The sequence below is a fragment of the Primulina tabacum genome, chromosome 17 (assembly GCF_025594145.1).
Source record: "Primulina tabacum isolate GXHZ01 chromosome 17, ASM2559414v2, whole genome shotgun sequence".
Classification (NCBI taxonomy): Eukaryota; Viridiplantae; Streptophyta; class Magnoliopsida; order Lamiales; family Gesneriaceae; genus Primulina; species Primulina tabacum.
In genome coordinates, this window is record NC_134566.1 from 5114107 (window position 1) to 5124136 (window position 10030).

General features: G+C 40.9%; 1 non-coding gene across 1 annotated transcript; it reads left to right on the forward strand.

The window, feature by feature from the left end:
- Window positions 1-821: 821 nt before the first annotated feature.
- LOC142532086 (small nucleolar RNA R71) lies at window positions 822-927 on the forward strand. The gene has a single exon (XR_012816480.1). It is a non-coding gene; the product is annotated as a small nucleolar RNA R71 (small nucleolar RNA).
- The last annotated feature ends 9103 nt before the right edge of the window (window positions 928-10030 follow it).

The window sequence follows — 10030 nt, forward strand, 5'->3', positions numbered from 1 at the left end:
ACTCAGTCTGTCCAACCTGTGCTCGGGTTTTTTCTGTTCCTCTAGCCTCTAAGATCTTTCCACTCTTCAACTCGATGGCCTTCACTTGCTCCTTTGGATTGGTCTCTGTGTTACTTGGCAAGGTTCCCGGCTCTCGATTTGCTATCATCTTTGCCAACTGTCCAATCTGATTCTCTAGCCCCTTTATTGACGCATCTTGATTTTGGAGTCTAGTTTCAGTGGACGAGATAAACTTAGACATCATCTGCTCTAAGTTGGACTTTTCTTCCCTAGGAGGATCAAATCTGTACATCGGTTGTTTCCCGTATGGTTGTCCTCCTTGTGGTCGATTTTGACTGCTTTGACCACCCCATGAGAAGTTGGGATGTTGCCTCCATCCAGGATTATAAGTGTTCGAGTACGGATCATTCCTTGGACGGTTTTGGACTCCCACTTGGTTTACAGGTGCCACTTTTGGCACATAAAAAGGACCACTGTCTTGATAGTCCTTAACACAGTGTTCTCCTCCACAATTTTCACAAAATATCTCTTGAAGACGCATAGTTGTGCCACCCATATTCAACCCGTCCAGTTTCCTATTCAAGACATCAAGTTGTGCAATAATAGCATAAAGGTCAGTTACCTGGTGAACTCCTGCACTGCTTCGCTAGTTGTTCCTTTCAGATTGAGGATGATAGCTGCTAGCAGCCATCTCCTCCAGTAACTCGTACCCTTCCTCAGCAGTTTTTCTCAACAGGTTCCCACAAGCAGCAGCATCTATCATAGTATGATTAGGAGTAAGCAAGCCATAGTAAAAGGTTTGAACGACTAACCCAAGTGGAAGTTCGTGATGAGGACATCTTCTTAATAAATCTTTGAAGCGCTCCCATGCCTCATATAAGGACTCCTGCTCGAATTGAGAAAATGTGGTGATGTCTGCCCGCAGCTTCATGGTCTTAGATGGAGAAAAGTATTTAATTAGAAACGCTTTCGCCATGTCCTCCCATGTGGTGATCAAACCTACAGGCAAACAATTCAACCATGCTTTAGCTTTATCACGTAGGGAGAAAGGAAATAAATGCAACCTAACAGCATTATCAGAAAATCCATTAAATTTAAAAGTGTCGCAAATTTCAAGAAAATCTTCGATGTGCGTGTTTGGGTCATCTACTGCAGATCCTCCAAACTGGAATGTGTTCTGAATCATCTGAATTATAGCTGGTTTGATTTCGAAGTGGTTTTCCCGCACAATAGGTCTCACAATGTTGGGGCGTGCTCCATCCAAAGAAGGTTGGGCATACTCCAACATCGGTATGTGGCGCGGCATCTCAAAATGTCTAGCATCATGATGTTCCTCCTCATGATCATTCTCGTGCCTCTCCTTCACTTCTTTCAGTCTCTGCTGATGTCTTCTTCTGCGGAAAGTTCTTTCAATTTCAGGGTCAAACTACTCAAGCTCCACGTCAAGTGACTTTGGCATGCACTGGACGAGATATCTGTAACAGAATATGAAGTGTTAATTTAATAAAATGAAGCAATGCTAAAGAAAATAACTAAAAATAAAATTGTGAATTAACAGTCCCCGGCAACGGCGCCAAAAACTTGATCGAGCAAAACTTGCAATGTGGAATCTTAATAAAAATATGATTGTGTATGCTCAAAAATTAATCGCAAGTGCACGATGTCAAGTAATAGTATAATGTACGTGAGTACGAGTATCGTTCCACTGGAGACTGTGTTTGACAATTATTATTTTCAGTTATTAAATCTTTAGCAACGAAAATTGGTTGATTGATTATTATTACTATGATCAAATAAACATGCAAATAAAAAGATTCAATAATTAAATAATGAAATATGATATTAAAAATGGTTGATTTAAAATTCAATGAAAAATGGATTTGTTGGGAATTTCGGTTCACCTACCCCTCGTTAATTAATTAATTCGTTCAATAGTGACTGTATGCTTCCAACGGGATTTTCTATTCAATTGAACACACTCTTTCGAGCTATGCCAAACTAATTCTACTCAATGAAATAATTAAATATCTTTAATTATTTATCAAGAGAGAATTTAATGTCGATCTATGAAATCCCCTAGTTTTCGACCCGTAGGACTATAACTATCGGCGCGAATTCAATTTCATATATCTATGTAAATTGTAGATCCACGGATTATACTACTTGTTCCTATCACAAGTTATTCTCTCGAACTCACTCGCAATATAAAAACGTTGTTAAAGTTAGCTACGCTCTAACAACACGATAAACAATAGTATAATCAAAGTTAGGGGTAGGATCCCCTTAAATCCCAACAAATATGTAAAGGTTTGGCTACTCGAATTCATATTTAAAATAAACAAAACAATGTTTGAATGACAAAAACTAGATTAGAAATATTAGGCTCGACGAAAATGCAAGGAACGACGCCCTGAAATCTTTGACTCTTCGACTCCAAGCGCAAAGGTGATCTCCAAAGCTTTTGGCGGCTCTCCAATATGTCTGAATAATCCCTCCAAAACTTCCAAGGATCCCCACCATATTGCCCATATCCAGAACTAAGGAAAGGAATCGTCCAAAATTTTTTCCAAAAATACCGGCGCGCCCGGGCGGACATAAGTTTCCGCCCGTGCGGATGTCTTTCGCAGATTTTTTTTCACTTCCTCTCTGATGCGCCCGGGCAGACCTAAGTTTCCGCCCGGGCGGATGACCTTCGCAAAGACTCCTTCTCCCACGCCTTGGAGGCGCCCGGGCGGACGTGAATTTGCGCCCGGGCTTATGGCTTTCGACTTTTTTCCTCTAATTTTTAGTTTATGCACGATTCACCTGCATTTTCACCAACTAGACGCATGAACACAATAAAACATGAATTATGCTAAAATAATACAAAATGCATGCAATCTAAATGATAAATGCAACACAATGCGACATAATAAGATAAGAAAAACAAGTAAAATCCCCCTACATCAAATGTCCATAATTGTCCTTTGACTGGACAATAGCTTGTACCTTTACGCACAGCTGGAATCCACTGAAAGAGTTTGTCTATATCTACAACTGAAAGATTCTGACTGATGCTTCGAACTGGTCAGCTGGACTGATCTTCAGTTGGGCTGTTTAAATCAGTTGACTCGTCAGTTGAATTGATTTCACTCTCGCTCAGTTGGACTGATCAGCTGTGTTTCTTCATCAGTTGAACACTCCTTCGGCTGGTCATGCTTCTGAGGTTCTCCTGCTGAATCACCTATCAACTGGACAATCAGCTGGACTGCTCAATTGTCGTAACAGTTAGACTGATTCGGTTTGTGCAATCACTTGAGTCTTCAGTTGCAATAAAAACAACTCGACTGATCCAAGATTATGCACACTAAGGTATATAATTAGTTAAACAACTTAACAAGTTTTGTTATCATCAAAATAAAGATTGCGAACTTGAAAAGTTCCAACAATCTCTTCCTTTTTGATGATTACAAAACTTGAGCAGTTACGCGCAATATATTCAGTTTAAGGGTTAGTATATTCAAACATCGTTAAAAGCTCCCCCTCAATAACTGAATTAAAGAAGTTTGGAAAAAATATTTAGAAAAGAAAAGATCCCCCTCTAAAACTGAATTGAAAAACCTTTAAGACAGAGGTAAGAGAATACTTTTCAGTTGATGAAATAGGGAGAAATTTCTTAATCAAGACTGAAAGAAAATCCCCTTCAAAAACTGAATGAAAACCCGTATTAGAAAAATACTTATCTAATCATTCGTTCAAGGTTATAATCATTCAAGTATTGTAGACAAGAGATCTGGAAATATCCATTCGGTCACAACAACGCAAAGCTGAACAAACAAGATGTTTATTTAAATAAATTTCCTTGAATTTACATCTTAGTTCATACATCAGTTGAAAAGGAAAAAATTGCTACAACAATAGCATAATTTAAACAACATCAGATATCAGTTGGTTTATGTGACAGAACTGGATATACCATCAGCTGGTTGCTTGACTGCTAGAAATGCTGCAACGGTTGTGAGTTCCATTTGCTAGAGAAACGAGTTAAACTGCTTTGAGCTTGACCCCTGTGCTTACCTAACTGGTCGAGCAGACTCTGACTAGGCTCACATGAAATTCAGCTGGTGATTTAATCGACCAACATCTCAACACGGATGAGTTTCGTCTGAAGAACAGCTGACCCGGTAGGCTTGCAACTGAAGTCTTGTTCAGCAATTTAGCTGTGCATCTTTGCAGATGATTCTTAGTCCCCCTGCAGGCTGATTAAAACCCCAAAGCTCGGAATCTAGTGAAGTGGCTACAATGTTAATTGCAGAACAAATTCTCACAACTCTTTGCTAAAGAGCGACATATAAAAATTTTCAAATAGTTTTGAAAATTGTATAAACTTTTAAATAGCTTTTACACTATTTTAAAGTAACAAATTTTAAAACACAATTTTCTTCAAATGTTCTTCTTAGAACAACATTCTTTGATACCAATTGAAGGACCGAGTGTGCCAGTGCCTTCGAAGACACTTCGAACACTATAGTCTCCAATGAGCTGCAATAGCTTATGTTCTAAGAATATTAACACCGATGAATTAAATCGAGTTTGGTTTAAAACCAAGCGGAAGAAACTCGAAGTAATCCTTCGTGAAGAAGACTGTTAAATTAGAACACATTTTAACTTGTGTAAACCTAATAACTGAAATAGACTAGATTAGGTTTTGCATTTTTCGGTTTAGTTATGGTGACAACGGAACTGACGAATACTCTAACTGATCCAAACACTTTGAAAACAATTGAAAACAACAGTTAATCAATTAAATACACAAGATATGTTTATGGATGTTCGGAGACTTCAACTGCTTCTACGTCACCCCTTCTACCTCCACGGATAGGATCCACTAGAAGATTTTGATTTATACAACATCTTGTACAAACCCGCTCAGCTAGGACATACACTACTGCCTAAACTGAACTCCTAGCTACCACTGAAGGCAGAACCTTCCAGCCAACACTTCTTTAACGTCTATATGTCAAAGACTACATACACAAGTTTAACGTCTTTGTGCAAGACTGTATTAGAGTGATTGTGAGAGAGTGTGTGTGTAAAAACTGAACAAGGATGTTCTCACACACTGAGGGAGGTAGGCTTCTAAAATCAGCTGATAAATCTTTTGAATCCCTCTGGGTTGATTGCTTCTGAAAGCTGATGAACAATATAAGCGTGCCCTTTCTTTTCTTTACACTCTCTGTCTCTTGTTATGAATCTTCACCGATCTTCTTTTTAAATAGGCGGGAGAAACTTATCGTACAGTGAGACTCGTTTATTGTATATGCTGCATTTGAATCGGTTTCTTATACTTTGTGTCTTGTCTTTTCATCTGCCCTTCTGAAGCGCTTTGTCTTTAGTGCTCTGATGCAACGTCCATAATTGTCCTTTGACTGGACAATAGCTTGTACCTTTATGCACAGCTGGAATCCACTGAAAGAGTTTGTCTATATCTACAACTGAAAGATTCTGACTGATGCTTCGACTGGTTAGCTGAACTGATCTTCAGTTGGGCTGGTGAAATCAGTTGACTCGTCAGTTGAACTGATTTCACTCTCGTTCAGTTGGACTGATCAGCTAGGTTTCTTCATCAGTTGAACACTCCTTCGGCTGGCCAGGCTTCTGAGGTTCTCCTGTTGAATCACCTATCAACTGGACAATCAGCTGGACTTCTCAATTGTCATAATAGTTAGACTGATTCTGTTTGTGCAATCAGTTGAGTCTTCAGTTGCGATAAAAACAACTCGGCTGATCCAAGCTTTTACGCAATAAGGTAGATAATTAGTTAAACAAATTAACAAGTTTTGTTATCATCAAAATCAAGATTGCGAACTTGAAAAGTTCCAACAGCTGGATACTACAAGAATTTCATTCAGGGCTTCTCTTCTATTGCAGTGCCTATGACCGCCTTGACGAAGAAGAATGCCAAGTTTATTTGGGGATCGGAGTGCTAGGAGAGCTTTGACAGACCGAAGAAAAAATTGACCACAGCACCAGTTCTAGCTATGCCATCGGTGCAGGGTGAGTTTGTGGTTTATGCAGATGCTTCGAGGCTCGGTTTGGGCATAGTTTGATGCAGCATGACAGAGTTATAGTTTATGCGTCCCGACAGCTGAAGGTTCATGAGAAGAATTATTCTACTTATGACCTCGAACTAGCAGCCGCAGTATTGGCCCTAAAGATCTGGAGACATTATCTATATGGGGAGAAGTGCAGGATTTTCACTGACCACAAAAGCTTGAAGTATTTCTTCACACAGAAAGAGCTGAACATGAGGCAGAGGAGACGGCTAGAGCTAGTGAAGGATTAGACTGTGACATTAGCTACCATTCGGGTAAGGCTAATGTGGTTGCAGATGCCTTGAGCAGGAAGCACGCAATGATTGCTCATTTGTTGGTACAGAGACCACTATAGACGGAGATTCAGAGGTTCAAGATTGCACTTTATGCCATGGGCGATGCCCCAAATCATGCTTTTCTGACAGTACAGCCGACTTTGAGAGACGGAATTCGAGCAGGGCAGACTTCTGACGAGCAGTTGCAGAAGTGGAGACAGAGGGACGAGGCTAAGGGCCAGAGACTGTATACATTTGTGGAGGGCATAGTCAAATATAGAGACCGACTGTGTGTTCCTGACAGTGATTCCATGAGAGCAGATATCTTGAGCGAAGCCCACAGCACACCGTACTCCATCCATCCAGTGAGTACGAAGATGTACAAGGATCTTCAATCTCTTTATTGGTGGTCGGGCATGAAGAGGGATATTCTGCGATTCGTCTCCGAGTGTTTGACATGTCAGCAGGTCAAAGCAGAGCATCAGAGACCTGTAGAGAAGCTTCGGCCACTCCCTATTCCCGAGTGGAAATGAGAGAACATCACCATGGATTTCGTGACAGGACTTCCGAGGACGACTGAGGGATATAATGCCATATGGGTGATCGTTGATCGGCTCACTAAATCAGCTCATTTTCTACCGATCAAGAAGACTTTCACCATGACTCAGTACGCAGAGTTGTACATCATAGAGATAGTCAGACTGCATGGGATTCCAGTATCCATCATGTCAGACAGGGATCAGATGTTTACATCTGCATTCTGAAAGAGTCTGCACCAGGCATTGGATACTAAGCTGCTATTCATTACTGCCTTCCATTCTCAGAACGACGGACAGTCAGAGCGGGTGATTCAGATTCCGAAGGACCTACTCAGAGCTTGCATGATCGACTTCCAGGTCAGCTGGGAGCTGAATTTACCTCTTGTGGAGTTCACATACAACAACAATTATTAAGCTTCGATTGGTATGGCGAGGCACTGTACGAGAGGAAGTATAGGTCGCCAGTGTATTGGGATGAGATAGGAGAGAGGGCAGAATTGGGACCGGATATTGTCAGGCAGACTGCAGAGTTAGTGGTCAGGATTCAGGACAGGATGAGGACTGCTCAGAGCCACAGAAGAGTTACGCATATCAGCGGCGCCGAGATCTTGAGTTTGCCATAAGAGATCATGTGTTTGTGAAGGTCGCACCGGTGAAGGGTGTGATGAGATTTGAGAAGAAGGGCAAGCTCAGTACGAGATACATAGGGCCGTTTGAGATTCTGGAGATAGTTGGGACACTTGCATACAGAGTTGCATTACAGCCGAATCTGGCGGAAGTTCATAAAGTGTTCCATTTCTCTGTGCTGCGGAAGTACATGTCGAATCCTTCACATGTATTGAACTATGAGCCCTTACAGCTGACAACGAACCTGTCATTCGATGTAATGCCCTAGATTGTATGTGGATAAAATGAAAAGATGAAGTGTTGCTTGAAGAAAGAGACCGCACCCACGCCTAGAGAAGCACCGCACCCGCAGTGGATAGGCAGAAAGTTGGCCATTTTTACAGTAGGGTCACCGCACCCGCGGTCCAGAAGCAGCGCACCCGCGGTGCTGCTACAGTAGTACTACCGCACCCGCGGTGCAAACCAGACCGCACCCGCGGTCGGGGATGCTAGGATATTGATAGGGTTACCGAGAGTTAGGCGCACCCGCGGTCCAAGAAAGAGTGCACCCGCGGTTGATGGACAGAGAGTTGGAGATTATTTACAGAAGTGACACCGCACCCGCGGTGAGGAGGTACCGCACCCGCGGTGCATGGCCAGTAGGGTAGGAAATTTTATGCGAAGCAGGACCGCACCCGCGGTCGGCAAATGTGGAAAATGAAAAGTGGTGCCGAAGCTTAAGCGCACCCGCGGTCTAGACGGAGCGCACCCGCGGTGCCCTGTGCGAGAAAGCCACCCTTAATTCTTAGGAAGACACATGGCATATATATAAATAGAAATGTGCTGAGTCTTCACTTTCACCACTCCCATCAGCTGAGAACGTGAGAGAGAGGGGAGAAGCTTCAATTCATTTTGCTTTAAGGTTATGATTTTGGAAGAATTACACATCCAAACTTTAATCCAAGCATTGAATCTTGCTCCTTTCTTTAAGGGCTACAAAAGGATGTAAGTTTGGTTAAGTTTTAACATGTTTTGAAGTATACATGTTGGAGAAATGCTGATATACTTGTGATAATATGTTCTTGAAATGATTGATATCGTAGAAATGCAACCGGATCGAAGAACGGACGTTGTATGCTATAGTTATTATTTTCCAGCATGTTTAGAATTAAGTATGCAGATTTTGAGTAATATCAAGTGCTTATGATGATGATTATGAGTTGAGAATTATGAATTGGTGATATATGTTGAGAGATGGATTGACCGGTATCGAGAAATTACGTTGTTATGCCGTCAAATTGTACCGAGATCAAGTATTGAATTGGATATGTGTTGATTGAGATTAAAGATTAATAGAATATGTATCAACATTTCCATTTCAGATTTGGTATTGAAAGATTCGTCTTCGAGACTTTGACTACGACACAGATTGTGCGACGAAAGGTATAATTCATGTTTTGTTTGGAGAAGACACAACTCAAATGAGATTCAATTTGAGTTTCCCAACCAAATCACATACTAGAATTGTTGTTTATCTTTTGATATGAATTTGATTTGTTTATAGATTTATATTCAAACCTCTTGATAGGATGCTGTCTTGTTTATAGATTTATATTCAAGCCTTTGAGATAGGAGAGTCATTGGCAGACTTGCCAAACTAGATGTTCGGTGGTATCGACGCTTCGGATCAGATTCACTCCGATTGTAGACATTCAATACAGACATGACCAAAGTCTAGGAATAAGACGTACAGTTACCCCGATTGGGAGGGTAGGTGACAGACAGTGACGTCTTCTTCACACCGGGATCCCTAGAGTAGAGTCGAGTCGAGTCAAGACATGATTTGATTTGAATTGCATGTTTATATAGATTGGTTTCATAGACTATGAAGCCCATTATTATTGCTTTGATTTATGATTTATGATTATGTATCAGCATGTATACATGTTTTATAACTGGATTTGTTCTCACCGGAGTTTCCGGCTGTTGTTATGTCTGTATGTGTGCATAACAACAGGTGGGGCAGGATCAGGGTCGCGACAGAGATGAGAGATGGACATAGCGTGGTGATCACGGGCGTAGCAGATGAATTCGTAGTTGTACTTCTGATATGTACTGTATTTAATTACTGGTTTGTAGATTATGAATAAGACGAGGCATGTATATTATGTTTGTTGTAATGAAATGAATATAGAATTATCTTGTGTTTGAGTTATAAACATTTGATTTAATGTTAAAAGCAAAATTTTGACCCGTATTTTTGAAAAAAGGATCCGATTAATCCCGATAAGAATTGAGTTAGAGCCCGGGTCCCCACAACAGGTGGTATCAGAGCAGTAGGTTCTGTAGACTGAGATAGAATAGAATGAGCGGGGTAGATCGAGTCTTCTTCCTTGCTTTTGATGTGCTAGCATGATTTAATGCTTTCCCTATTATATGTTGTATTGTATCTGAGTTGATTTATAGCATATACTTGTAAAGACTGAATCAGAACCGATTCTGGATCAGAGGTATATGATCAGAGGAGGGTGAGACA